Source organism: Chrysochloris asiatica, unplaced genomic scaffold (genome assembly GCF_000296735.1).
Source record: "Chrysochloris asiatica unplaced genomic scaffold, ChrAsi1.0 scaffold00221, whole genome shotgun sequence".
Classification (NCBI taxonomy): Eukaryota; Metazoa; Chordata; class Mammalia; order Afrosoricida; family Chrysochloridae; genus Chrysochloris; species Chrysochloris asiatica.
In genome coordinates this window covers 1776499-1804239 of record NW_006408739.1, presented here as the reverse complement: position 1 = coordinate 1804239, position 27741 = coordinate 1776499, and the positions used below count along the sequence as shown (strand labels likewise).

Below are 27741 nucleotides of genomic sequence, written 5' to 3'. Positions count from 1 at the left end.
GATCAGCCAGGTGGCATCATTGATGGCGTCAAGTGTGGCAGCGGTAGTGAGGTTGGCCCAGGATGGGACATTGTTTCATTCTACTGTGCATGGGGTCGCTATGAGTTGGTTCCAACTTGATGACACCTGACAACAACAAAACAACATTGTTATTTAAAGCAAAAGAAAGGGTTGTTAGTTGTTAGGTACCATTGAGTCAATTCTGCTCATAGTAACCCTATGTACAGCAGAATGAAACACTACCCAGTCCTTTGCCATTTCACAGTCCTTTATAATGCTTAAGTCTGTTATTGCAGCTACTGTGTCAATACAGCTCATTGAGGGTCTTCTTTTTTGCTGTCTCTGTTCATTACCAATCATGATATCCTTTTCCAAAGACTGGCCCCTACTGATAACATCTCCAAGAGATAAATCTTATTGTCCTCACTTCTAAGGATCATTCTGACTGTGCTTCTTCTAAGACAGATTTATTCCTTCTTTTGACACTGCATATGTTGTTGTTATTGTGTGCCGTGGAGTTAGTTCCGACTCATAGCGACCCTGTACAAGGTTTCCAAGGCTGTAAATCTTTACGGGAGCAGAAAGCCTCATCTTTTTCCCAGGCACTGCATATAGCATATTAATATTCTTTGCAAAGACCATAATTCAAAGGGATTGATTCTTCTGTCTTCCTGATTCATTGTGGGGCTTTCACATGCATAAGGGGTGATTGAAAATCCCATGGCTTGGATCAGGTCCACTTAGTCCTCAAAGTGGCATCTTGACTCTTTAATACTTTAATGAGGATTTTTGCAGCAGATTTGCCCCATGCAATACATGATACAGTTTCTTTACTGCTGCTTCCATGAACATTGATTGTAGGTCCAAGTAAAATTAAATCCTTGGCAACTTTAATATTTTTTCTATTTATTAGGATGCTGTTTATTGGTATAGTAGTGAGGATTTTTAGGTTGAGGTGTAATCCATCCTGAAGGCTGTTGTCTTTGATCTTCGTCTTTGATCTTCATCAGTAAGTGATTCAAGTCTTCTTTGATTTCTGTAAGCAAGGTTGTGTCATCTGCATATCGCAGGTTAATGAGTCATCCACCAGTGTGTCATCTGCATATCACAGGTTAATGAGTCATCCACCAATCCTGATGCCATGTTCTTCTTCATATAATTCAGCTTCTTGTATTATTTGTTCAGCGATGCTGTAGGGTAAGCACTTGACCACAGGTTGGTTTGAAATGTAAGGATGGCAGTTCGAATTCACCAGTCACTCCTCAGAAACCCTATACAGGGTCCCGATGAGTTGGAACCAATTTCATAGCACTTAACAACAACATCATACAGACCCAACAAGAATGGCGAAAGACACAACCCTGGGACATCCCTTTACTGCTTTAAAACCACCTAGTATCCCCTTATTCTATTCGTATGAATGCCTCTTGGTCTGGTTACAGGCTCCTCATAAGCACAAATTAACTGTTCTGGATTGTATTCTTCACAGTGTTATCCATAATTTGTTATGGATTTACACAGTCAAATGCCTTTGTGTAGTCAGTAATAATACACTGGTAAATATCTTTCTGGTGTTCTCTGCTGCTTTTAGTCAAGATCCACCTGACATCAACAATGATAGCCTTCATTTCACATCTTATTCTGAATCCAACTTGAGTTTCAGGCAGTTCCTTGTCAAAGTACTGCTACAACCCTGTAAAAATTATCTTAAGCAAAGTTTGACTCGAATGTGGTATCAGTGATATTGTTTGACAATTCCTGCTCTTTGTTGGATCACCTTTTAGAATAGGCACAAATACGCATTTCTTCTAATCAGTTAATCAGCTGTCTTCCTAATTTCCTATCATACTGAGCACTTCCAGCATAGTATCTACTTGCTGAAAACATCTCAGTTGATATGCTGTCAGTTCCTAGAGCCTTGTTTTTCACTAATGCCTTTAGTGCATCTTAGACTTCTTCCTTCAATATCATCATCAGTACTTGATCATATGCTTACCTCCTGAAATGGTTGAATGTCAAACAGTTCTTTTTGGAACAGTGTATCTTTTTATTACTTCCATATTTTTTTGATGTTTCCTATGTTGTTTAGCATTTTGCCCACAGAAATCAATATTGCAACTTGAGGCTTGAGTTTATTTTTTTCAATTCTGTCACCTTGAGAAATGCTGAGCTTGCTCTCCCATTTTAGTTTTCTAATTCTAGGTCTCTACACATTTCTTTATACTTTGTCTTCTTGTGCTACCCTTTGAAATTTTCTGTTCATCTCTGCTACTTCATCATTTCTTCCTTTGGTTTGGCTACTCTGCATTCAAAAGAAGTTTCAGACTCTCTCTTCTGATATCTATTTGATCTTTTCTTTCTCTCCTGAATTTTCAGTAAGAACCTTTTGCTATCTTCATGTATGATATCCTTGATTTTTACCCCACAACTCACCTGGTCTTCAGTCATTCAACATGTCATCTATTCTTGAAATGTCTCTAAATTCAATTCGGATATGCTGAAAAATGTCACTAACCATCCCTCCCCCAGTATTCTACTCAGCTAGGTTTGATAATTTACTGCAACAGTCACACAGAACTCACACACCATACTTATGGTTACGGGGTGTATGAGGGAAGTTAACAGATTATAATTCAATGTCAGAAACATCCAGGGCACAGTTCTTCCAGTCAGGACAGCCTCTACTCTGCTGTGCTCACAGACAGGCCTCTCTCTGTCCCACAGCCCCCTGGTCTGGCCTTTGCCCAGTTCCAGCAATGTAACAAAATTCTTTTAAGGCTGCTGATAAATGCTAACTGGACATACCACTCCACAAGAAACCTCAGCTGGAAGGCATTCTGCTCTAGCTCCATGCGTCAGAAAGCCTAGCTCCCCCAATTAAGTGCCTCAAAGCACCCCACACTGCAAGCAAACTTCCTTCTCAGTCACTCAACATTACTGGCTCTGTGGACTGGGAATCCCACTATTCTGTCTTCTGTTCTGGCTCTTGGTTCTGCTGCTGCTGCTCTTCTGCTGCCAGAACATTCTGTCCTTGGGTTCTAGAAGTTTAATGTCTCAGGGTCCAAAGAATACATTCCATTTCTGGCTCTTCTATGTTGGTAGTGAGGTTCCCCTTCCTGCTTTTAAGATGGTTCATTTAATACCCATGTTGGAGTTACAGCTTTTTACAATTACAGTTAGCTCTGTTAACAATCATTCACAACTGAATTATATCATCCTAACTTCTCCCACCTTCTGTTACCCAGATCCATCAGAATACTACTTTACTATGGGTAGAAGAGTCGTATGAAATAATTCGCTGCACTGCATTCATGCTTTGATTCTTGTGGTGGAATGGTTTTATTTTGCTTCAGCTTCAGCATTAACTAGCATATGAGCAATTGACTGTCTTTTCTACAGTCGACCCCCAACCCAAACCTTGTTCTGACTGATGATATTGATCTTGTCCATTGACTCTTTCCATAATGTACTCTGATTTCTGTGTATTCCATCTGGAAAGATCGTAATGCATAGTTGCCATTCATATTTTTGAGAAAGGTACTAGTAATGAATGAATTGTTAGCATTGTAAAATTTTATCATGTAATTTCATATCTTGTTTATATTACCAGGGTCATATTTTTCAACTACTGATCTTTCTTTTTGTTTGTTTGTTTGTTTCTAACTTTGGAATTCCAATCACCAGTAGTTATCAGTGCAACTTGATTGCATGCTTAATCAATTTCAGACACCAGGAGTTGATAATAATCTTCAGTTTCTTCATAGTTGGCATTAGTGGTTGGTGCATACATTTGAATATTTGGTTATTTTAATAATTATCATGAATATAGGATTACAAAGCTATGATGACCTTGAGATGAGTAACAATTATCAGAAGCTATGCAGAAAGCATCAAAAGGAGATGAAAGGAATACAGAGAGTCACAGTATCAAAAAGAAGTGGTCAGTGTCAACTATTTCAGGAGGTAGCATATGATCAAGAACTGTTGATACTAACAGAAGAAATCCATGCTGCACAGAAGGCATTGGCAAAACACAAGGTTCCAAAAATTGATGGAATATAAGCTGAAATCTTTCAACAAATTGATGGAGCACTGGAAAAATTTGGACAATAGCTACCTGGCCAAACGACTGGAAGAGATCTGTATTTGTGCTTATTAATTACAAAGAGAGGTGACTGAATGGAATGTGAAAACATCAAACAATATCATTAATATGACATGCAAGTGAAATTTTGCTGAGGATAATTAAAAGTGGTTGCAACAATACATCGGCAGAGAACTTCCAAAAATTCACGCCGGATTAACAGAAGGTTGTGGAACTGGGGATTTTCATGCTGACGTTAGATAGATCTTGACTGAAAACAGAAAATACCAGAAAGATCTTTACTTGTGCTTTATTGATCATGCAGATGCTTTCAATTATGTAGATCATACCAAACTATGGATAACATTGTGAAACACTGGTATTCCAAAGCTCTTAATTCTTAGAGCAGAAAAAGTGGTTAGTGAATGGTTGAAAATCATAAAAGGTAGGCACTAGGGCTGTATCCTTTCTTCATATTCAATCTGCTTGCTGAGCAAATAATTCAGGAAGCTGAATTATATGAAGCAGAACATAGGGACAAGATTGGAGGAAGACTCATTAACAACCTGCGATATGCAGATGATACAACTTTACTTGCTGAAAGTGAAAAGGATTTAAAAAATGCTTACCAATGAACATCAAAGCTTTCAGTATGGTTTTCACCTCAATGTAAAGAAAACTAAAATCCTCAGAACTGGACCAATAAATAGCATCATAATACAGGGAGAGAAGATTGAGGTTGTCAAAGATTTCATTTTGCTTGGATTAACAATAATCACTCATGGAAGCAACAGTCACGGAATCAAATAAGGTATCATATTAGGCACATTTACTGTACAAAACTTCTTTAAAGTGTTCAAGACCAAAGATACCAGTTTGAGGACTAAGGTGCACTGATCCAAGCCATGAATATTCAATTGCCTCATATACATGTGAAAGTTGGACATTGAATAAGGAAGGTTGTAGAATAGTTGATGCATTTGAATTATGCTGTTGGGGAAGAATATTAAAACTATCATGGACCATAAGAAGAACAAGCAAATCTGTTTTGGAAGTAGATCCAGAATGTTCCTTAGAAGCCTGGGCACTCATACTTCAGACATGTTATCAGGAGAGAGCAGTCCCTTAGAAGGACATCATACTTGGTAAAGTGGAGGACTGACAAAAAAGAGACCCCTAGTGAGATGGATTGGCACAGTGGCAACAGCAATGGTGTCAAAGGTAACAACAATTGTAAAGAGGATGCCGGAACAGGTAGTGGTTCATTCTGTTGTGTATAATGTTGCTATGAGTAGGAATCGACGTGATGGCACTTAACAACAACAACAAACTAACTCTGGTTTGTATAAAATCATTATGTTGGTGAAAAATATTGAAAGTGCCATGGACTGACAGAAGAACAAACAAATCTGTCTTGGAAGAAGTACAACCAGAATGCTCCTTAGAAGCAAGGCTGGTGAAACTTAGTCTTTTGTGCTTTGGATATGTTGTCAGTAAGCATCTGTCCCTGGTGAAAGAAATCATGTGTCGTAAAGCGGAGGGTGAGCAAAGAAAAGGAAAACCCTCAGCGAGAGATGGATTGACACAGTGACAGCAACATTACAACAATGTGATGGTGGTGCAGGATCAGACTTTTTCATTCTATTGTACATAGGGTCACTATGAGTCAGAAGTGACTTGATGACACCTAAAAATAATCACCTTCATTCTAATTCCAAATATATTGTTTATAACAAATTCCTATTAATTTTGCCTCCAGAATATATCATGGGTTCTCTGTTTTTCTTTTTTTTTTTATTCCAACTTCTACCACTTCAGGACAAATCATACTCCATCTGACTACTAAGGTTTCTTCCTGTTACTCTTAGATTTGTGGGAATCCAAATTTTGTCCGTGTGACCATCAATCCAAATGTTGCTCCCATGAATAAATTTAGATTGCATTGCAGAAGGAACTTTATAAATAACTTTAAAATAGAGACACCATCCTGGACAGTCTAGGTGGACTCAGAGTAATCACATGAGTCCTTAAAAGCAGAAGATAGGGCAGAAGAAAAAGAGAGCTATAGCACAAGAGGAAGTCATAGAGATTCAAGGCATAACATCTTCATGCCAGAAAATTTCAAAGATTTTAATATTTGATTAATAGCCAAACTCATAGGTATACATTGTTGCTGCTGCTGTTGTTGTGAAGTGCTGTGGAGTTGGTTCCAGCTCATAGTGACCCTGTATAGGGTTTCCAAGGAGTGACTGACCAGCTTGAACTGCCAACCTTGCAGTTGAAACCAACCTTGCAGTCTAGTGCATTAACCCAGCATGCCACACCAGGACTCCTGATATGCCTTAAGCACTGTATTTTTCTGGATGCCTACTGCCATTGAATCAGTTCCAATTCTGACTCATAGTGACCATGTAGGACAAAGTAAGGCTGTTCCTCTGGGTTTCTGAGACTGTAAATCTGTATGGGAGCAGACAGCATCATCTTTCTCCGGAGGAGCAATGGTTGGGTTTGAAATACCAACCTTGCAATTAACAGTTCTATGTGTTTAACCCACTGTACCACCAGGACTGTTTTAGGTGAGTAAACCCAATCCATGGCGATGGAGTTGACCCCGACTCCCAGCAGCCCTGTATAGGGTTTCTGAGCCTGTAAATCTTTATGGAGCAGAAAATCTCGTCTCTTTCCTTTAAAGCAGCTGGTGGATTCGAAATCCTAACCTTGTGATTAGTAGCCTTACATGTAACCCACTATACCACCAGGGCTTCTTAATGAAAATTGTTTGCTCCACCTAGTGACCTTACCAATTCCATATTCTTCTTTAAAAGGCTTTAACTATTGTATGGAGTCCTGGTGTGGTACTGTTGGATAAGCATTAGACTGCTGACTGAAAGGTGGGTGATTCGAACCCTCCAGTCACTCTTCGTAAACCCTATACAGGATCACTGTGGTCAGAACCAACTCGATGGCACTCACAACTTTTATCTATTAAGGGTCATCAAGTTGTTCTGACTCATACCAGCCCTGTATAGGATTTCCAAGGAGCAGCTGGTGTGTTTGAACCACCGACTTTTCAGTCATCAGTCCAGTGTTTATCCAACAGTGTCACACAAGGACTCCATAGAAATATTATTTAGCTATTCCCTGTTGTTTCCTTTTTTCTGTAACCTGTAATTCTTTTTTTAAAAAATTTTAAGTATTAAATACCCAGTGTAGGAAGTCCTGATATAGTGCTGTGGGTTAATGCGCTGCACTACAAGATCAGTTTGAATCACAAAGTCGATTTGAACTGCAAGGTCAGTGGTTCATGCAACCTTGTACAAACCCTGTACAAGGTTGCTATGAGTTGGAACCAATTTGACGGCACTTACCAACAACAACAACCCAGTGTAGAACTAAAAAAAAGTAAAATAAAAAACTAAAACCTATACTTTCAAATAAGGACCTCTGCTAGAGTAGTGGTTATAAGTCAGGCTGCCAGCCTCAAGGTCAGCAGTTCGAACCTACCAACTGTTCCGTGGAAGATGAGGTTTTCCTCTCCTGTAAAGATTTACAGCCTCAGAAACGCTATGCAGGGTTCTATGAGTCAGAACCGACTCCACCACGGCACACAACCACCACTACTATACTTTCGAATAAATGTTGTCATTAAAAGCATCCCTTTGATATGTTAACAGTTATTCAGATGATACGGTTTACCCCATTGGTCAAATATGTATGCATTTCTCTTTAGATGTAATTTAGTATCTGGCTATATTAGAAAAATTAATAATATGTCTTTGTAATAGCTGGAGTTCTGGTATGGCAGTGTAGGACAAGCACTGGACTGCTAACCTCAACATAGGTATTTCAAACCCACCAGTTACTCCTCAGAAACCCAATACAGGGTAACTGTAAGCGGGAACTAATTCTACAGCACTTAACAAGAACAGCAACAATGTAATTTCTGTGTAATCACCACTTATTTTTTTTCTGTCCCTCCTCTATCTCTTTACTTCCTCCATTGCTCTGTTTCATCCAGCCCGTTTACTTCCTCTGTGCCATTTGGGTTAATAGTTTGAGTACTTTAATCTCCCCAGGGAAGACTGCAACAATGCAGGCTGACTTGCCCTATAAAGAGAGGAGCTACTCCTGCTCTGGAAAAGTGTGATAGGACCAGACTTGTTTCAAGATAAACTTGTCAAAAAATAGATGACAAATGATAAGTTCACGTGTGTACATTGTACATGCTGAAGGCTGATAGCATGGGTCTAATTGAGTGCCAGAAATATTAGACATTAGAAACAAATCACTGCCAGCAATACACTTGCTTTCAACAAATCTTAGGAATTCTGATTCGGACCATTCCACTGATAGTATCTTTCCTAAGTTATTTAATTAGAAATGAGAAATTACTGATGTCAGAGTTCTAAATGCCATCAAACATAAATCGATTGTTTTATTTATTGCTATTGCGCCCTATTGTTGTTGTTGTTAAGTGCCGTCGAGTCAGTCCCGACCCGTAGCAACCCTGAATAGGTTTTCTGAGGCTGTAAATCTTTATGGGAGCTGAAAGCCTCACCTTTCTCCCGCAGTGCGACTGGTAGTTTCAAGCTACTGACCTTGCCGTTCTCAGCCCGATTCGTAACCACTACACTACCAGAACACTAGAGAATCTTTATATGTTGATCCCTTGTATAATAGTAATATTATATGTATAAGGGTTTAATATTGACTAATTTCCTTAATCATTCCATGTTGAATATTTCCTCAAAATGCCCATAAAGAATAAAATTTTAATGCAGTAAGAAAGAAAAGTAAAGTTATCCATTTGTGCCAAAGTATTGGTGTGATGTGGTTAGCAATAATTCATATAACTTACCTTATTCACTAAGCTCAAATTACTTTTCAATTCTAAAGATATTTCTTCGATTGGATATTTTTATAATTTGAATTTATTTAGCATTTTTGTACCTTCATTTTTTTTTCTTTTAAAAAGACTTGTATTTCACTTACATTGTTTAATGAGCTGTTCAATCAATTGTGTGATAGCCAAGTGAGAACTTTCGACATCATTGAACATAACTTCCCTTTAGCCTAACTTTCATTCCTGTCTGTTTGATTTAATATGTGACTTTCATAGTTATGTTACTGTTCAAGTAGAGCAAACCCGAGGTCCTTCCTTTGTGTTGTTAACACATAGAAACTTTCCAGTCCCTTTTTTCCTCTTTAGGGAGCACATTGAGAAATTGTAGCTACATTTGGAAACAATATAAAACTATACTTAGAATATACAAAAATTTCAACTATTAAATCAACTTTTGTATAGTTGTGTTTCCAGCTCTGCTCAGATGCTGCACGTTTCCTCTAAAACATGTCTTTTCTCTGAATATAACTAAAAATGTGACATTAAAATCTTTGAATTCTTAGCTTCCCCCAAAAGAATAAATTTTAAAGACCAGAGTTTATAGACTTCTTTTCCAAGAAACCATATTTTGAAAGATGGATGCATAGATTAGCATTTTATATTTGACTTATTATGGTTTAATTGGAACATTGTTTACCGATTTCCTTTTTAGGGAAGGGTTTCAATGAGATTTTTTAAAGTGAGAGAGATGCCAATGTGCTGGGTGGAAGGGAGGGAGGTAGCTCTGTTTTGTGCACGTATTTTCTGTAAATGTAAAATTGCTTTTAAAAGTCAATTCATTGAATTCGAACTTCTAGCCTTCTGAATTTTGAGAAAATAAATTTCTGTTCCTTACGGGAGAAAAATAAAAGCTCTAGAAAACTAACTCTACTTTAAAATAAAGATATCATTTATTTAAGGTACCTGGTAATTTTATCACATTTATTAAACCTTTCATAAATTGGAGGAAAGAAAGAAATAATTGTTGAAGTATTTAAATAAATCCTTAAAGAAGTATAATTGAATAAAGAGAGTCCTAGTTTCATGATTTGATCATTGTTCCATTTGTTTTGCCTAATATTGCATGTTTTGAAATCAGCTAGTGATGAAGCTCTGGTAGCTTAGTGGTTACGAATCAGGCTGCGATCCTTAAGGTCAGCGGTTCGAAACTACCAGCTGCTCCGCGGGAGAAAGATAAGGCTTTCTACTCCCGTAAAGATTTACACCCTCGGAAACCCCTGTACAGGGTCACTATGGGTTGGAACCGACTCGATGGCACTTAACAACAGCAACAAGTGATGAAGCATATTATCAGGAGATATAATGTCTTATAACGTTTTTAGACTAGAATTTTAGTTAGATCTGGGAACCTAGGACTTAATTGGCTAATCCAAGTCCTTAACACAGAGAGCACTAAAAATAATTCTATATATAATGTATTATTGTTTTTGTTATTTGATGATCTTGAGTCATTTCTGACTCATAGGGACCCTGTGTACAACAGAATGAAGCACTGCCTAGTCCTGTGCCATCTGCACAATTGTTACACTTGAGCTCATTGCTGCTTCATATGTATACTATATGTATATAATGCAATGAATTAAATAAATCTATATTTGGAGTCTTGGTGTAGAGCTTTTATGGTAAGAACTGGATTGAAGAGTCAATTTGAACCTCAAGCTCGGCAGTTCAAACTGACCTATGGTTTAGCAGCTGGTGGGTTTTCTAAGAATAGAAACCCTATACAGGGTTGCTATGAGTCGGAACAAATTTGATGGCATTTAACAACAGCAGTATGTTAAGTGAGACTAAAAGTCTTAGTTTATATGTGATAGAAGGTTCTAATAGGATTGAAATTTTTGATGTGGTTTAGACAATATGATCTTCCTGGCTAAAATTAAGATTAATGTTACTTAATGTTATTTAAAAGTGGCATCTGATACTGTTAACAAATGACACAAACCAAGCCAAGTACACAGCTATTTTTTTTTTTTTAAACTCTATTTTAAGCAGGATGCATTCATTAAGGTTTATGTATGAATTGATAATTTGGATTCTTACAGAAATTACTAAATCATGTTTGCTTCTTCAGTCAAGGTGACTTCTTTGAACATGGAACACTGCCCAACTTAATATATCTAAGAATTATTTTATAAAACAAATTGGATAATGTTTGCCAAAAATTTATGAAAAAAGTTAAAAGTTATTAAAATAGAGACATTGATTCTTCTTGACAATGAGTCTACTAAGGACCTTGATGAAAATTCTGTCTTGCCTTTCTAGTTTCATTCACCAAACATTATTGATTCTGACACATAGGGATCCTGTATAGGGTTTCCAAGACTAAATCTTTGCAACAGCAAAAAGCCTTATCTTTCTCCCATGGAACAGCTAGCAGGTTTGAACTGCCAACCAGTACTTAACCCACTATAGCACCACCAAAGTGCTGTAGATTTTAAAAAGTAACTAAAATACAGTTTGCCATCTTCATAATCTAATGTGGAGGTCCTGGTGTGTCATCATAGGATAAGCACTGTATTGCTAGCAACAAGGGCAGCAGTTCAAACCCACCAACAGCTCCTTGAAAATTATGCAGGGTCACCATGAGTCAAAACAGACTCAAAGTCACTCAACAACAACAATCTAATGGAGGTTGTAGGAATCTTTCATAAATAATTTAAATAATGGGACATATGTTATACTACAGATATGAGTGAGACTCTATTAAGTCACAGTAGAGGAAGTATTTATCTGTTTCCAGTGTGCACATAAATCTTCTAAAAGTGCAGAATTCAGATTCTACTAGTTAATGACATTCATTTTTAACCAAAACTGTTAATATTCTTGTGTTCTTTATGTGCTAGGAATAGTGCTCTTTCCTTGTTATTAATATACCTTATTTAATTTTACAACAACTTTATGTGATATTAATGATATTGTCTGATGACTTTGTCTTTTTGAGCTGCCCTTTGAAATTATCTGTTCAGCTCTTTTACTGCCTCATTTCTTTCATTTTAGCATATCTACACTGGAAAGCAAGTTTCAAATTCTATTCTGACTTCCATTTTAGTGCTTTCCTTCTTTCTTGTCTTCTTAATGCCCTTTTGCTTCTTCATGTATGATGTTCTTGATACCATCCCGCAACTGTATTGTCTTTGGTTATTAGTGTCTAATTCATCAAATCTGTTTTTTATATGATCTCTAAATTCGGGTGGGATATGTTCAAAGTCATATCTTGGCTCTCATGGGCTTGTTTTAATTTTCTTCAGCTTCAGGTTGAACTTGCATTTGAGCAAATGGTATTCTTGTTGTAAGTGATAATAATGGAGCTTTTCCACTGTCTCATTCCAGAGTTGTAGTCAATTTGACTTCTGTGCAACAATTCCATTTGTTGAGGTCCATGTGCATAATTGTCTTTTGTATTATTTTTAAATGGTATTTGTAGTGAAGAAGTCTTGCAAAATTGTATCGTGTGATCTTCGTGTCTTTTTCACTTGGTGCCTTAGTTTTGTCTTCTAGGCAAGTTGCCTCTAACCCAGTTCCTCCATCTCTGGTGGGGACTGAGCCCAGAGGCATCTCAGCTCCTACCCAGGATTCCACTAAACACTTGTCTGGCCCTATTAACACCTAGCTCCCATCCTCTATCTTTGGGCTGGCAACTGCTCTACTTCTCTCTGTCTCATATTCATAAAACCCCAAAGAACTTATCTCCATGAAGATGGGATCCCAGACAGTGACTTCTATAGCCTTCTGACAAATGATTCCTGCCCCCAGATGGTCAGCAGCCTCTAATCCCCAATCTTGGTCACAACTTTAGCCACCCAGGAAAAAGGAAAGGGATCGCTAGAAGAATATAGCAATAGCAGCTTCACCTCTGTGTGCAGTGTGGACGTGTAGGACTGGCTGGAAAGGGCTTTCAAACCTCACCCCTTCCAGGTCCTTCACAAGCCCCCTGCATTGTAGTCCTACTTCCTCAACTCTCCATTCCCCTTCGGTGCTGGGGGGTTCTGCCTTAGAGCTCAGCTTCTCTCTCTTACCCCACCATCTTCCAGGAAGGCAGAGTCAAGGAGGTTGTGTTGCCCGGGCCCAGAGAACCTTCTTTCCAGCAACCTGTTGAGATTAGGGTTCAGTATGTGGCTCTTGGATTTGCCTAGTAGGTGGAATAAAGGACACAGATTTGATTTTTAGATTTCCTCTCTGCATCCTCATATAATGATTCCCGTAACTGGGACAGGACAACAAAATGTCGGGTCTCTGTTCTCCTTTGGCCTCCTGGGAATAGCCACTGTCTATAATTTAGCTGCTGTCAGGGAGAGCCAAAACCCATCATTCTAAAGTTTGTTCCCCTAAAAAAAAAAAAAAAGTCTTTTGTATTGTTTTTAAATGGTATTTGTAATGAAGAAATCTTGCAAAATTCTATCATGTGATCTTCACCATCATTTCTGTCACCAAGACCATATTTTTCAAAATCTGTTCCTTCCTTTTTGTTTACAATCTTTGCATTCCAATTGCTGATAATTATCTGTACATCTTGATTGCATGTTTCATCAATTTCAGACTAATGAATTTGGTAGACTTTTTCAGTTTCATCGTCATTGGTTTTAATGGTTGGTGTGTAAATTTGAATAATAGTTGTATTAACTGGTCTTCCTTGTAATCATATGGATATTATCCTATCACAGACAGTATTGTACTAAAGGATAAATCTTGAAATGCTTCTTTTGATGATGAATGCAATGCCATTCCTCTTCATTTTTTCAGACCCTATGCAGTAAACCATGTGATTGTTAAATTCTCAATGGCCAATACAAGTCCATTTTAGCTCACTAATGCCTAGGCGATGGATATTTATGCATTCCATTTCATTTCTGACAAGTTCCAATTTTCCTAGATTCATACTTCATATATACTTTGTGATTTCATTAGCAAGAATAAATGTTAATAAGTATCAAAGAAGTTGAATCAAAATATTTTAATTAAAAATGTTTTAATTATGTCATTGGTTATGGGGCAATGTATATTTTTAAATATTCATAATATATAAGTGTCCGACTTATGATGCTTTCTTTCTGTTATTTTGGTGGTAGTGTTGTTGGTAGTGTTGTTGGTTCCATTAAGTTGGTACCGACTCATAGCGACCCCGTTCACAACAGAATGAAACACTGCCCAGTCCTGGGCTAACCACACAATTGTTGCCACTCTTGAGTCCATTGATGTTGCCACTTTGACAATCCATTTGCTGAGGGTTTTCCTCTTTTTCTCTGACCCTCCACGTTACCAAACATGATATCCTTCTCCAGTGACTAGTCTCTCCTGACAATATATATGAAATATGATAGATAAAGTTTGGCCATTCTGGCCTCCAAGGAGCACTTTGGCTGTACCTCTTCCAACACAAATCTGTTAGTTCTTTTGGCAACCCATGGTACTTTCAGTATTCTCCAACACTATAACTCAAATGCATCAATTCTTTTATGATCATCCTGATTCACTGTCCAACGTTCACATGCATATGAGGTTATTAAAAAATACCATGGGTTAGGTCAAGCATACCTTAGTCCTCAAGCTGACACCTTTGCTCTTCAATGCTTTGAAAAGGTCTTGTACAGCAGATTTGCCTAATGCAGTGCATCGTTTGATTTCTTGACTGCTGCTTCCATGCGTGTTGATTGTTGATCCAAGAAAAATGAAGTCTTTGACAATTCCAATTTTTTCTCCATTGATAAGAATGTTATAAACAACCCAGTGGTGAGGACTTTTGTTTTCTTTACGTTGAGATGCAATCCATATAGAAGACTATGGTCTTTAATCTTCGTCAGTAAATATTTTAAGTCCTCTTCACTTTCAGCAAGGAAGGTTGTATCATCTTCATATCATAGGTTGTTAATGAGCCTTCCTCCAATCCTGGTGCCACATTTTTCTTCATATAACCCAGCTTCAAGGATTATTTGCTCCGTATACAATTTGAACAAGCATGGTGAAAGAATACAATCCTGTTGCACACCTTTCTTAATTTTAAACCATTCAGTGTTCCCATGTTCTGCCTCTTGGTCTATTTACAGATTCCTCATGAGCATAATTAAGTGTTTAGGAATACTCATACTTCGCAATGTTGTCCATAGCTTGTTCTGATCTGCACAATTGATGGCCTTTGTGTAGTTAATAATTCACAGATAAACATCTTCAAATAAAGTATCTAGAAGGTTCCTTTGTAAGCACTAAATTAGAACAAAGGCAGGTGGATACATTTGGGTTTTCTGAGTCTAATAAAAATATCATGGGAGTCACAATTGCAAACATGTGTGTAATATACCAAGTTTTCTAGTAGCCACATTCTTACAATGTAAAAAAAAGCTATAAAATTCATTTTAATAATGTTGTTAAGGGCTGTCCAGTCAGTTCTGACTCATAGCAGCTCTGTATAGATATTCTAAAGGTGGCTGGTGGGTTTGAACTGCCTACCTTGCAGTTAGCAGTCCATGGCTTATCCTACAGTTGTCATGCTAAGATTCCAGTTTTAATAATTTATCTCCATATATTCAGAATGTTATTTTTAAATGTAATCAATGTATTCTTTTTAGTCTATACTAAGTTTTCATAAACTTTTATGTATTTGTACATATATGGATCTTCATTGATTTACTCACTAAGTCCTTTACTTGGGAAAAATTATGGAACCAATTTCCCCATTTATATAATGAAAGGAGGAGTTGTAAGAATTAAATAATATATTTGGCATACTTTGCACAAGGAAAGTGCTATATAAATCTTAGCTGCTTTTAAAAACAGGTGAGTATGACTTGTAGTGACATCACTGTCACAAGGCAAAGAACAGATCTTAAGAATCAATTTATTTGTAACCCCCAAATTTAGGGGATTATTTCTAAGCCTAGACTGTCATCTCTTTCCCTTGGATAGACCTGGATGCACATATCTCTCTGGTTCCCTGTTTAAATTATTTTTCTAAAGAAGAAGACACTATGGCTGCTACTGGTTCCTGGTGCATGTTAGTTGTGACAGAACCCAGCAGATAAAGTTACAATTTTAGCATCATTAAAATTGTTGTATTTGTTGTTAAGTGCCATCGAGTTGGTTCCGACTCATAGCTTGGCTAGATAATTTCATTATGGCTAGAAATCTAAATTAATGAACATTCTTTCAGTAGTTTTTCATTATTTGCCTCTTCTTAACTAATGTGAAAGGAACTCTGTGGTAGCGTAGTGGTTACGAATCGGGCTGCTGTCCTCAGGGTCAACAGTTCGAAACTACCAGCTGTTCTGCAGGAGAAAGATGAGGTTTTCTGCTCCTGTAAAAAGATTTACAGCCTCCGAAACCCTCTACAGGGTAGCTATGAGTCGGAACCGACTCCACGGCACATAACTACAACAACTAATGTGAGGAAAAAAATAATCACAAAATTTTTGTTTTACTTCCATGGTTATTGCATTTTTAATGGCAGTCTTAAGCTAATGGCAGAAACTTCCATATTTTTTAATGCACTATTGCTGGTTTTGAGACTATTTTCTTCTCCTGATTTCAGGTTGGGTGGGACTATATCGGCATACAAGATAGTACCAGATGAAATAGAAGAAATCAAGGTATAGTATGGCATTTTTCACCTCTGCAAAGGCTTATGGGGTGGAGGTGTTTTGTTGTACAATTGACTCTTCAGATATGTTCAGACATCATTTAATACCCATTTAGACTCATTGAAATTTTAAAAATGAATCATATAGTCACTGTCAGATTTATCTACCATTAGCAGTGTATTTCTAAAAAAAAATAGAGAATCAAAAGCAGAACCTTTCCCGTTGTGATTGAAAATCTGTTTGTGAAGAGAGCACTGTGGATAAGCTTTAGTGTACATAATAGATTATAATTTTCTTTCCCTTTAAACCTTCAATAGTTATAAATGATGTCCACCTTTTGGTAAGTATTTCCTGGTTCATTTGAAACACAACATATAAATTTAAATTAAAAATTTACAATATAGTGAATAAGAAATTGACATTTTGAGAACATTACATTTTGAATAGGTTGATACATTACTCCATTTTTCTGTGTCTAACGTTTTCGTATATCCTATGGAATATTAATTTTATATTTATGAAGTCCTGGTGTGGCGCTGTGGGCTAATGCATCAGACTGCAAAATCGTTTGAACTGCAAGGTTGGTGGTTCAAGCTCATCAGCTGCTCTTTGGAAACCCTATACAGGGTCGCTATGGGTTGGAATTGATGGCACTTAATAACAACAACAACAACATGCAATATTAATAACATGCTACCATTGTCTAAAACAGTTTACAATCTGATGAGAATTGAATTTACTTTTTTTTCCATAAGTAAAATTTAATAGTTGGATAGCAATTATCAAGGATAAACAATACTTTTAAATTGACCTGTAGAGGTATGCAGAAATTATTAACTTTGATTTAATTTAACCTTTCAAATTTCAAGTTTAATGAATTCAAATCTCAGTAAATATTAGTTCTTTAATTTATTTGCATTGTTTTTATATCAGTTAAGTGCACTGCTTTTTAATACATGATATACTATTTGTTATAGTATGTTAAGTATTTTAATGTATAGTTAACATCAAGGAGTAATTGTTGTTAAGTGTGGTGGAGTCGATTCTGACCCATAGCGACCCTGTATAGGGTTTCCAAGGAGCAGCTGGTGAGCTTGAACCACTAACCTTGCAGTTCAAACAACTTTGCAGTTCGACGCATTAGCCCACAGTGCCACACCAGGACTCCCTCAAGGGGTAATACTATAATTATATTCTAAGATCAGAATTTATAAAAAGCGTATGAAGAAACCTTTTGACTTTATATAAACTCATAAAATATCTTGATTGGAAGGAAACTCTGCCTTAATCAATTTTCAGATGAAGAAATGGAAATAAATAAAGGAGACATTTCTGAAATTACTTGTTTGAGGTCCATTAATTATTTGCCTAAAATGTGTAGCTGTAGAGTCATCACTGGACCGGGAACCACAAAGTTGGCAGCTCCGACCCACCAGGTGCTCCTTTGAAACCTTATACAGACAGGTCACTATGAGTCGGAACCTACTCAATGGACCTTAACAACAACAACAAAATATAATCAAGTGTAGTTGGTCAGATTAGCATAAGTTTATAACTTATTGAAATTCATTTTATAATGACTCAAAATTAATTTGAATTATTGTTGTTGTTGTTATTGTTATGTGCCGTGGAGTCAGTTCCAACTCATAGCGACCCTTTACAGGGTTTCCAAGGCTATAAATCTTTACGGGAGCAGAAAACCTAATCTTTCTCCCGTGGAACAGCTGGTAGTTTCGAACTGCTGACCTTAAGGTTCTCAGCCCGATTCGTAACCACTACATTACCAGAGCTCCATTTGAATTATATAGTAATTCAATTATAAGATTAATTATAAGAGTCTATAATTCAATTATATAATTCAATTTTAAACAATAAATATATGTATGAATAACTAGTCATCAATTATACAAAGGATATAAAGTTTATATCTGTCTGTCTTACTCTGTCTTATAATAAAATTGCAAAACATTGTGTTTAAGTGATACCAAATATTCTGTGGAAATACATAGAAAGGCCACCTGATAATTAAAAATAGGTAATAAGCAAAGTGTTTCCAAGAGGAAAACTCATAAAATTGGAGTTCTATGCAGAGATATACAGAAATAGGAACTTTTGGTGTGGCACTGTAGGATCAGTACTGGACTGCGAAACACAAGGTTGGCAGTTCAAAGATAACAGTTGCTCCTTGGAAATCCTATATAGGGTCGCTATGATTCAAAACTGACTTAACGGCCTTTAACAGCAACAACACACAGAGATAGATGTACCTGTAAAATATAAATATGAAATATTATCACATCAGATCAAGTTGTTAAGTGTCATCAAGTCAGTTCTGACTCAAGCAACCCTGAATAGTGTTTCCAAACAGTGACTGGTTCATTTCAACCACCAACTTTGCATAAGCATGCTGGTGCTTATCCTACAACACCACGAGTATAAGACACACATGTATAAGCATGAATTTGTCTATTCCTGAATTTTTGTTCCTTTGATGTATTTGTTCCCTTGGATCTTGGCTGAAAGCAAAGAATACCAAAAGATGTTTGTTGTTAGGTGCCTTAGAGTCAATTCCAACTGATAGTGACCTTATACACAACAGAACAAAACGGTCCTGCACAATCATTGATAAGCTTGAGCCCATTTCTGCTACCACTGTGTGAATCCATTGCATTGGGGGTCTTACTCTTTTTTATTGACCCTCCACTTTACCAAATACGTTGCCCTTCTCCAAGTACTGGTCCCTCTTAATATTATGTCCAAATTATGAGGGACAAAGTCTCACCATTGTGGATTCCAAGGAGGATTCTAGTTGTATTTCCAACACAAATTTATTTGTTCTTCTAGCATTCCATGATACCTTTAATATTGTTCCCCAACACCATAACTCAAATGCATCAACTCTAAGGTCTTCCTTATTCATTGCCCAACTTTCACATGTATATGAGGCTATTGAAAATACCATGGCTTTGTTTAGATGCACTTCAGTCCTCAAACTGACATCTTTGTTCTTGAACACTTTAAAGAGGTCTTGTGTGTATTTGCTTAATGTGTTGTTTGTTTTCTTGATGGCTACTTCCTTGAGTATTGATGGTGGATCCAAACCAACAACTTCATTCTTTTATCCATTTATCATGATACTATTTATTGGTCCATTGGTGAGGATTTTAGTTTTCTTTACATTGAGGTGCAGCCTATACCAAATGCTGTGGTCTTTGATCATCATCAGTAAATGTTTTAAGTCCTCTTCATTTTCAGCAAACAAAGTTGTATAATTTGCATATTGTAGGTTGTTAATGAGGCTTCCTCCAGTTATAATGCCGTGTTTTTCTTCATATAATCCAGCTTTTTAAATTTTTTGCTCAGCATATAAATTGAATAAGTATGGTAAAAGAATACAACTCTGACACACACTGTTCCTGATTTCAAACCATTTGGTGTCCCCTTGTTCTGTTCGAACAGCTGACTCTTGTTCTATGTACTGTTATATAAACAGCAAACTGTGCCAGAGTACTTGTTCTCCACAATGTTGTCCATAGCTTGTCATGTTCCATACAGTCAAAAATCTTTGCATAGTAAAACTCAAGTAGACCTCTTTCTGGTATTTGCTTTTTTGTTCATGATCCGTTGGATGTCAGGAATGATATCCTTCATTTGATGTTCTCTTCAATATCCCGTGTGAACCTCTGGCAGTTCTGTATCCATGTACTGTTGCAGCTGTTTTTGAATTGTCTTTAGTAAAATTTGATTTGCATGTGATATTGATAATAGTGTCCTATGATTTCTGCATTCCGTTGGGTCACCTCTCTTTGGACTGGGCACAAATATGGATCTCTTACAGTCAGTTGGCCAGGTTATCTGTCTACCCAATTTCTTGGTATACATGAGTGAGTGCCTCCAGTGCTGTCTGAGTTTGTTGAAATATTTTAATTTGTATTTCATCAATTCCCAGAGCACTATTTTTTGCCAATGCCTGCAGTCCACTTTGGGCTTCTTCCTTCTTGTTCATATGCTACCTCTTAAAATGGTTGAACATCAACCATTTCATTTTGGTACAGTGACTGTATGTATTCCTTACATCTTCTTTTGATGTTTTCTTCATCATTCAATATTGTGCCAAAAGAATCCTTCACTATTTCAAATCAAGCCTTGAAGTTTTTCCTCAGTTCTTTCAGCTTGAGTAATGCTGAACGTGTTCTTCCCTTTTGGTTTTCTAACTCCAGGTATTTATACATTTCATTATGTTGTTGTTAGTGCCAGCATATACGTTTCAACTCATAGCAATCCTATATAGTGTTTCTGAATATCAACTGGTGGGTTTGAACTGTCAATCTTGTGGTTTGCAGTCCAGTACTTATCTGATAGCAGCTGACCAGAACTCTTGAATGTGTTTGCCTGTGTTTTATTGATTGTTCAAAGGCATCCAGCTCTGAAGGTCATAAAAAATTGTGGAAAACACTTTGAAGAATGGGAATTCCATAACACTTAATTGTGTGTGCAGAACCTGTACATAAACCAAGAAATAGCCATTCAGACAAAACAAGAGAATACCTGGTTTAAAATCAGGAAGTGTATGTTTCAGGGTTGCACCACTTCACCATACTTATTCAATCTGTGTGCTGAGCAAATAATATGAGAAACTGGACTATATAAGGAAGACTGTGGCATCCAGATTGAAGGAAGACTCATGAACAACCTGCAATGTGCAGATGACACAACCATGTTGAAACAGAAGATGGCTTTCTTGTGAAGCACTTACTGACTTCCTTCAAAGAATACAACCTTTAGTATGGATTACACCTTAACATAAAAAAAAAAAAAATCCTTATAACTGAAGCAATAAGCAACATCTTGATAAATGGAGAAAAAATTGAAGTTGTCAAGGATTTTATTTTACTTGGATCCACAGTCAATGACCATGGAAGCAACAGTCAAGAAATCAAATGACGTACTGCATTGGACAAACCTGCAAAAGTTCTTTTTGTTTTGTTGTTAAGTGCTGTTGAATCTTGCTAAGCCATAGGGTTTCCAAGAAGCAACTGGTGGGTTTCATCCATGGGCCTTGTGGTTCAAACTGACCTTGATCTAGCACATTATCCTTCAGCAGTGTTGAAAAATCAAAGATGTTGCTTTGAAGACTGAAGTACATATGACCCAACCTATTAATTCCCTCATATGCATGTAAAAGCTGGACGATGAATAAGGAAGATTGTAGAAGAATTCATGCCTTTGAATTATGGTGTTGGAGAAGAATATTAAATAATGCCTAAAGAACAAACTACCAGAAGAACCAACAAATCTATCTTAGAAGCAATATAGCCAGAATGCTCCATAGAAATGAGGGATAGTAAGACGTCATCTCATGTTCTTTGAACATACTATCTGGAGAGACCAGTTCCTGGAGAAAGAAATCATGTTTGGTAAAGTGGAGTCTCAGTGAAAAAGAGGAAGACAGTCAAGGGGGCAGATTGACACAGTGGACAAAGCAATGGACTCAAATACAGCAACAATTGTGAAGATAGTGTAGGACTGGGAAGTGTTTCATTCTGTTGCAGATAGAATGACTAGGAGTTGAAATTGACTTGATGACACCTAATAACAACAGCCACCAGAATTATACTACTTTTATAATAATTTTCTTTTACATGATAAAGTTGTGTGGTTTTTTTCCATTGTAGAGAAAGCATCATTTTTCATTTTATTTCTGTTGGCATTTGTATTAATTGCTCTGGATGATGTTTACAATCAGCTTTCAAGTTTCAAAGATTCTTACTAAGATGACTTCCAGTTCCAGTGAAGATGGAATTATCTTTTCTAGAGATTGTTGTTTCCTGATGTGTTCAAAGTAAGTAAGATAAAGACAGCCTCACTTCTAAGAAGCATTCTGGCTGTGCCTTGTGCAACACAGATTTGTTTGTTCATCTGACTGTGTACTATACATTCAACACCACAATTTGAATATATCAATTCTTCTTCTTCTTTTTCATTGTCCAGCTTTCACATGCGTATAAGATGGTTAAAACCTGAATTAGGACAATGTTTTTAAGAAGCACAAGTTTGGAGTTAAGGCTGCAAACTTAGGCTGCAATAACATTGTAAATTAAATTAGCTGTGAGTCTTAGAGGAGAACTTTCTAAAGATTTTGAAGCCAAGAGATACATTTTTAGATTTATTTCAGTACATTTATTATTCTTATCAAAATAGATTTGAAGGAGGCATAGAAACAGAAAGCTTGATATTAATATATTAGCCTGGATAAAGACAAGACTGTCAGTGCTGCAGGAATAAAAGTGCAGGAAGTGCATCATAATGGTTAATAATAAGGCTCTGCCCTTAATAGAATTGTCACCTTCTTTTTATTTTAATGAATCTGAATTTTCCTAAAATTTCAGATTCTTTGTTGTTAAGTACCATGGAGTTGGTTCCTACTCATAATGACCCTGTAGAGAGCTTTTGAGGAGTGACTGCTGTATTTAAACCACCAACCTTGTGTAGTTGACAATCCACTTCTTATCCTACAGAACCACACCAGGATAATACCTATTTTATGTTCCTGAGAGGGTTAAGTATTTGTAATTAGCATAACACCAATTTTATGTTACTAACTAGATGAAAAAGAAAAAACACAAAACAATAATTCTTACCACTGGACCAATAAACATTCTTATCAATAGAGAAAAGTTTGAAGTTGTCAAGGACTTAATTCTTCTTGGAACTTGTGGAAGGAGTAGTCAAGAAATCAAACAACATGTTGCATTAGGCAAATATGCTTCACTATACCTTTTTAAAGTGTTGAAAAGCAAAGATGTCAGTGTTTCGTTCTGTTGTGCATAGGGTCGCTATGTGTCAGTACCGACTTGGTGGCACCTAACAACAACAACAATAAGTAGATGAAATTTGTATATTTTGCATAATAATGCTAAATTTATTTAGCATAATATATGGTACAATTATATAGTCAATGACAACTAAATGGTATGTTCCAAGTGGACTTGAGAAGTGAGAAATAGAAATAAATAAATACTAGTGTTCAGAGTTTTAATGTAGAGAAATTCATGAAGGATATGCCGGGCCATAAGCTAAGGAATTCCAAAGAAACAGAATATTTGGGATAAATAATGAGTGTTGGGGTCTTTAGAGATTTTACATAAGATTATAAAACTGGTTTGAAGTTGTCAAGGACTTCATTCTTTTTGGATCAACTATCAGCACTCATGGAAGCAGCAGTTGAGAGATCAAACGATGTATTGCATTGGGCAAATCTGTTGCACAAGACCATTTTAAAGTGCTGAACAGCAAAGATGTCAGCTTGGAGACTTAGGTGCGCCTGACCGAAACAATGTTGTTTTCAGTAACTTCATATGAGTGCAAAAGCTGGACAGTGAATAAGGATGACCATAAAAAGAATTGTTGCACTTGAGTTGTGGTGTTGGAGGAGAATATTGAAAGTGCCATGGACTGCCAAAAGAACCAACAGATCTGTGTTGGAAGAAGTCCAGCCAGAGTGCTCCATGGAGGCCAAGATGGCCAAACGTCATCTCTCATAATCATGTTTGGTAAGTTAGAGTGTCATAGAAAAAGAGAAAGATACCCAGCCAGATGGACTGGCAAAGTGGCAGCATCAGTGGGCTCAAGCATGGCAACAATAGTGTGGTTGACCCAGGATCTGGCAGTGTTTTGTTTTGCTGTGCATAAAGTCGCTATGAGTTGGTACCGACTCAATGGCACCTGACAACAACAACAACAATAAAACTGGAGGTTAATTTACTCCCTCAACCAAATAGTTTGTTTCTTCCCATCCCCCACCCTGGTACTATTCACTTCATTGTGAGTCCCTTTCTGAGTTTTCTTATCCTCAGAGTAACAGCATCCCAGAGGAATGACAGAAGGAATATAATGACTTTCAAGTATATGCAATATCCTTTGTATAACTTGGAGTAGGCAATTTTTCTCTCAACATTGGAACATTCTGATCTGGTAAAGGGAACAACTCTTGGCTCTCTTTGAAAAGATAGTTTAATTCTACCTGTCTTTCTGGTATTTTTGCTGTCTATATATAGATAGATGTTCTATTGTTTCCCTTACTAATTATTGCATAATATCTTTAGACAGAAATCTTGGCTAGAATTCCGTTAGATTACTATATTTTCTTTAATTTTACTAAAATGAACTTCCTTTGCTATTCTTTACTAATAGACATATAAAGTATATTGTGACACTTTTAGGTATTTTTTGAACCAGGTATTCAAATGAAAAACTAAACCAAAGTGATAGTTATTGCTATTAAAGGTAGTTGAAAATTAAATCTTTTATATTCTACAGAGGGTTAAATATCAGGGAACTAAACAAAACTGTTTCCAAATATCTTCTGGTGAGATTTTTAAGTAGAATAAATTATTATGTAATGTATGCTACTCATGTCCAATTATTTGTCTAGCTATATTCAGCCTAGAACAAAATGCTCAAAGGCAAAGTCACATCATATATGAAATTTTGTCAGAGATATATCATTGACTTTTCAGACAAGGAAATGGTTAGAAATTCTTTTCCCAAGAGACTATATAATTTCAATATGAGGATATATCCTGAGACCAAAGGCTAGAAACTGATAAAAAATATGTATCTTTGCCTCCTTAATAGTTTTATAATGTGCACGTGCACTTATATTTTCAGTGTGTTTTATGTACCCAGCATCATAATAAATGCTTTTCTAATGTTCTCCATTGCTGTAATCTTCCTAACAGTGACTCACATTTGCCTATGAATCCAAAACTGTCTTTGTCACCAAATCTTTCCTGTTCCATTACCTCTTCTTTTATTCCACTGTCTTATAGATAAAGGTAAACTTTTTTATAGATGTGAAAAAGTAAAAGCTGGCTAATATCTACCATATATTTTTAAATAAAATACATAAAATATTATATTGTTATTAAGTACCATTGACTCAGTTCTGACTCATAGCAACCCTGTATAGGGTTTCCAAGGAGTAGCTGGTGGGTTTGAGCTGTCAAGCTTCTGATTAGCAGTCCAGTGCGTATCCAACAGTGCCAAACCAATCAGTTGATATGAAGTAATAAAGCAATTTAAGAAGAGTACTGTAAATTTTGATAATTCAAAAATAGTCTCGTATGTTAATACTTGTCTGAAAAAAATTACCAAAAGTTTAAAATGAGATATCTATGATAAAATTTTGGTAATTTAAAACTAATTTTCTTCATAGATTTTTATGTTGATTGAATTCTGTTTTGTTTCTAATTTTAATAAGCATATATTTTTAGAATCTAAAGATCATTAAAACTATTTCTAATTTTGGTTAGAAAATAAAAGGTGAAAAAATAAGTGTCAGATTAAAATATAAAAATTTTAGTTTTTACCAATAGTTATTTCTAGAACCTAGTGTATAGTTGTATAACAGGAAATGCATCTAATCAAATCTGTTTTACATAGTGACTGATTTTTTTTTTTTTTTCATATTGCCTATAACATGGAAGCAACAGTAAAGAAATCAAATGACGTATTGCACTAGGCATATCTGCTGCACAAAACCTTTTTAAAGCATTGAAGAGCAAAGATATCAGTTTGAGGACTGGGGTATGCCTGACCCAATCCATGGTATTTTCAATAACCTCATATGCATGCAAAAGCTGGACAGTGAATAAGGAAGAACGTAAAAGAATTGATGCTTTTGAGTTATGGTGTTGGAGGAGAATATTGAAAGTGCCATGGGCTGCCAAAAGAACCAATACATCCGTTTTGAAAGAAGTGCAGCCAGAGTGCTCCTTGGAGGCCAGTATGGCCAAACTACATCTCTCATACTTCGGACATATTGTCAGAAGGAACCAGTCACTGGTTGGTAAGGTGGAGGGTCAGAGAAAAAGAGGAAGACCCCAAATGAGATGGATTGGCCAAGTGGCAGTATCTGTGGACTCAAGCGTGGCAACAGTAGTGAGGTTGGCCCAGGATCAGGTAGTGTTTTGTACTGCTGTGCATAAGATCGCTATAAGTCAGTACCAACTTGATGGCACCTAACAGCAACAACAATCCTCTAACACTGTGTGGCACTGTGGGTTAATGCACTGGTTGGCAAAGTAAGTTTGACCCACAGGGTTTGCGGTTCAAGTTCACCAGCTGCTCCTCAGAAAACCTATACAGGGTCACTATGGGTTGGAACTGACTCAGCACTTAACAACAACAATTATATAGCAGTGAATAGAATGGCTGTCACATTAGTATAGAAGCAATATTAAATTTTATTGGTAAGAAAAACAATAGGCAATTTAAATGGTTTGAGTGGAAGTTGCATTCCAGTATAGTTCAATAGTACATATTAGACCAAACTTTCACAAAGAACTATAAATATTAGATTAAACAAAGCAATAAATCAAAAGTATTTGAAAATACTGGAAAATTACTTAAAATAGTCAGATTATGGACAGAGGTTGACATTTTGAAAAAAAGCATGGCACTTCGTAGTGGTACAGTGAAAGCTACATAGATCAATGGAACAGAATCGAGAATCCAGAAATTAACCCATCTACATACAGCTAACTGATTTTTGACAAAACACCTAAATATATCGCATGGGGAGGTGATAATCTCTTCAACAGATGGTGCTGGCAGAACTGGAAAGTGATATGCAAAAGACTGAACCAAGACCTTCACCTCACACCTTATGCAAAAACCAACCCAACTCAACATGGATTAAAGACCTAAATGTGAATCCCAGAATTATGAAGGCCATCAATGAAAAACTCGGGACAAATGTGAGGATCCTAATTCAGAATACACAGACTACCAAACATTTTGAAAACTACACAAACAAAAGTAGACAAAATAGATGAGTGGGACATACTAAAAATTGAAAACTTATGTTTATCAAAAGATTTCACCAGAAGAGTAAAAAGGGAACCCACAGAATGGTAAAAAATCTTTTGCAGTGACACATCAGACAAGGGACTCATTTCTAAAGTATATAGGAAACTACAACAACTCTATAAGAAAAAGACAAATAACCCAATTGAAAAATGGGCACAGGACATGCACAGACACTTGAGCAAGGAGGAGATCCAGGGAGCCAACAAACATATGAAGAAATGTTCATGATCACTAGCCATTAGAGAAATGCAAATCAAAACAACAAAGAGATATCATCTCACACCAGCAATAGCAGCAAACCTCAAAAAAGTAGC

The 27741-nt window shown here is 36.5% G+C and overlaps 1 protein-coding gene across 1 annotated transcript in view; it reads left to right on the top strand.

Annotated features, from left to right (window-relative positions):
- LOC102813504 (gephyrin-like) overlaps positions 1–27741 on the top strand; it is a 750251-nt gene that overhangs the window by 159977 nt on the left and 562533 nt on the right. Inside the window, exon 2 of the mRNA XM_006873064.1 lies at positions 16507–16564. The gene's annotated coding sequence lies outside the window, so the exon portion shown is untranslated. The remainder of the gene's footprint in view (positions 1–16506; positions 16565–27741) is intronic.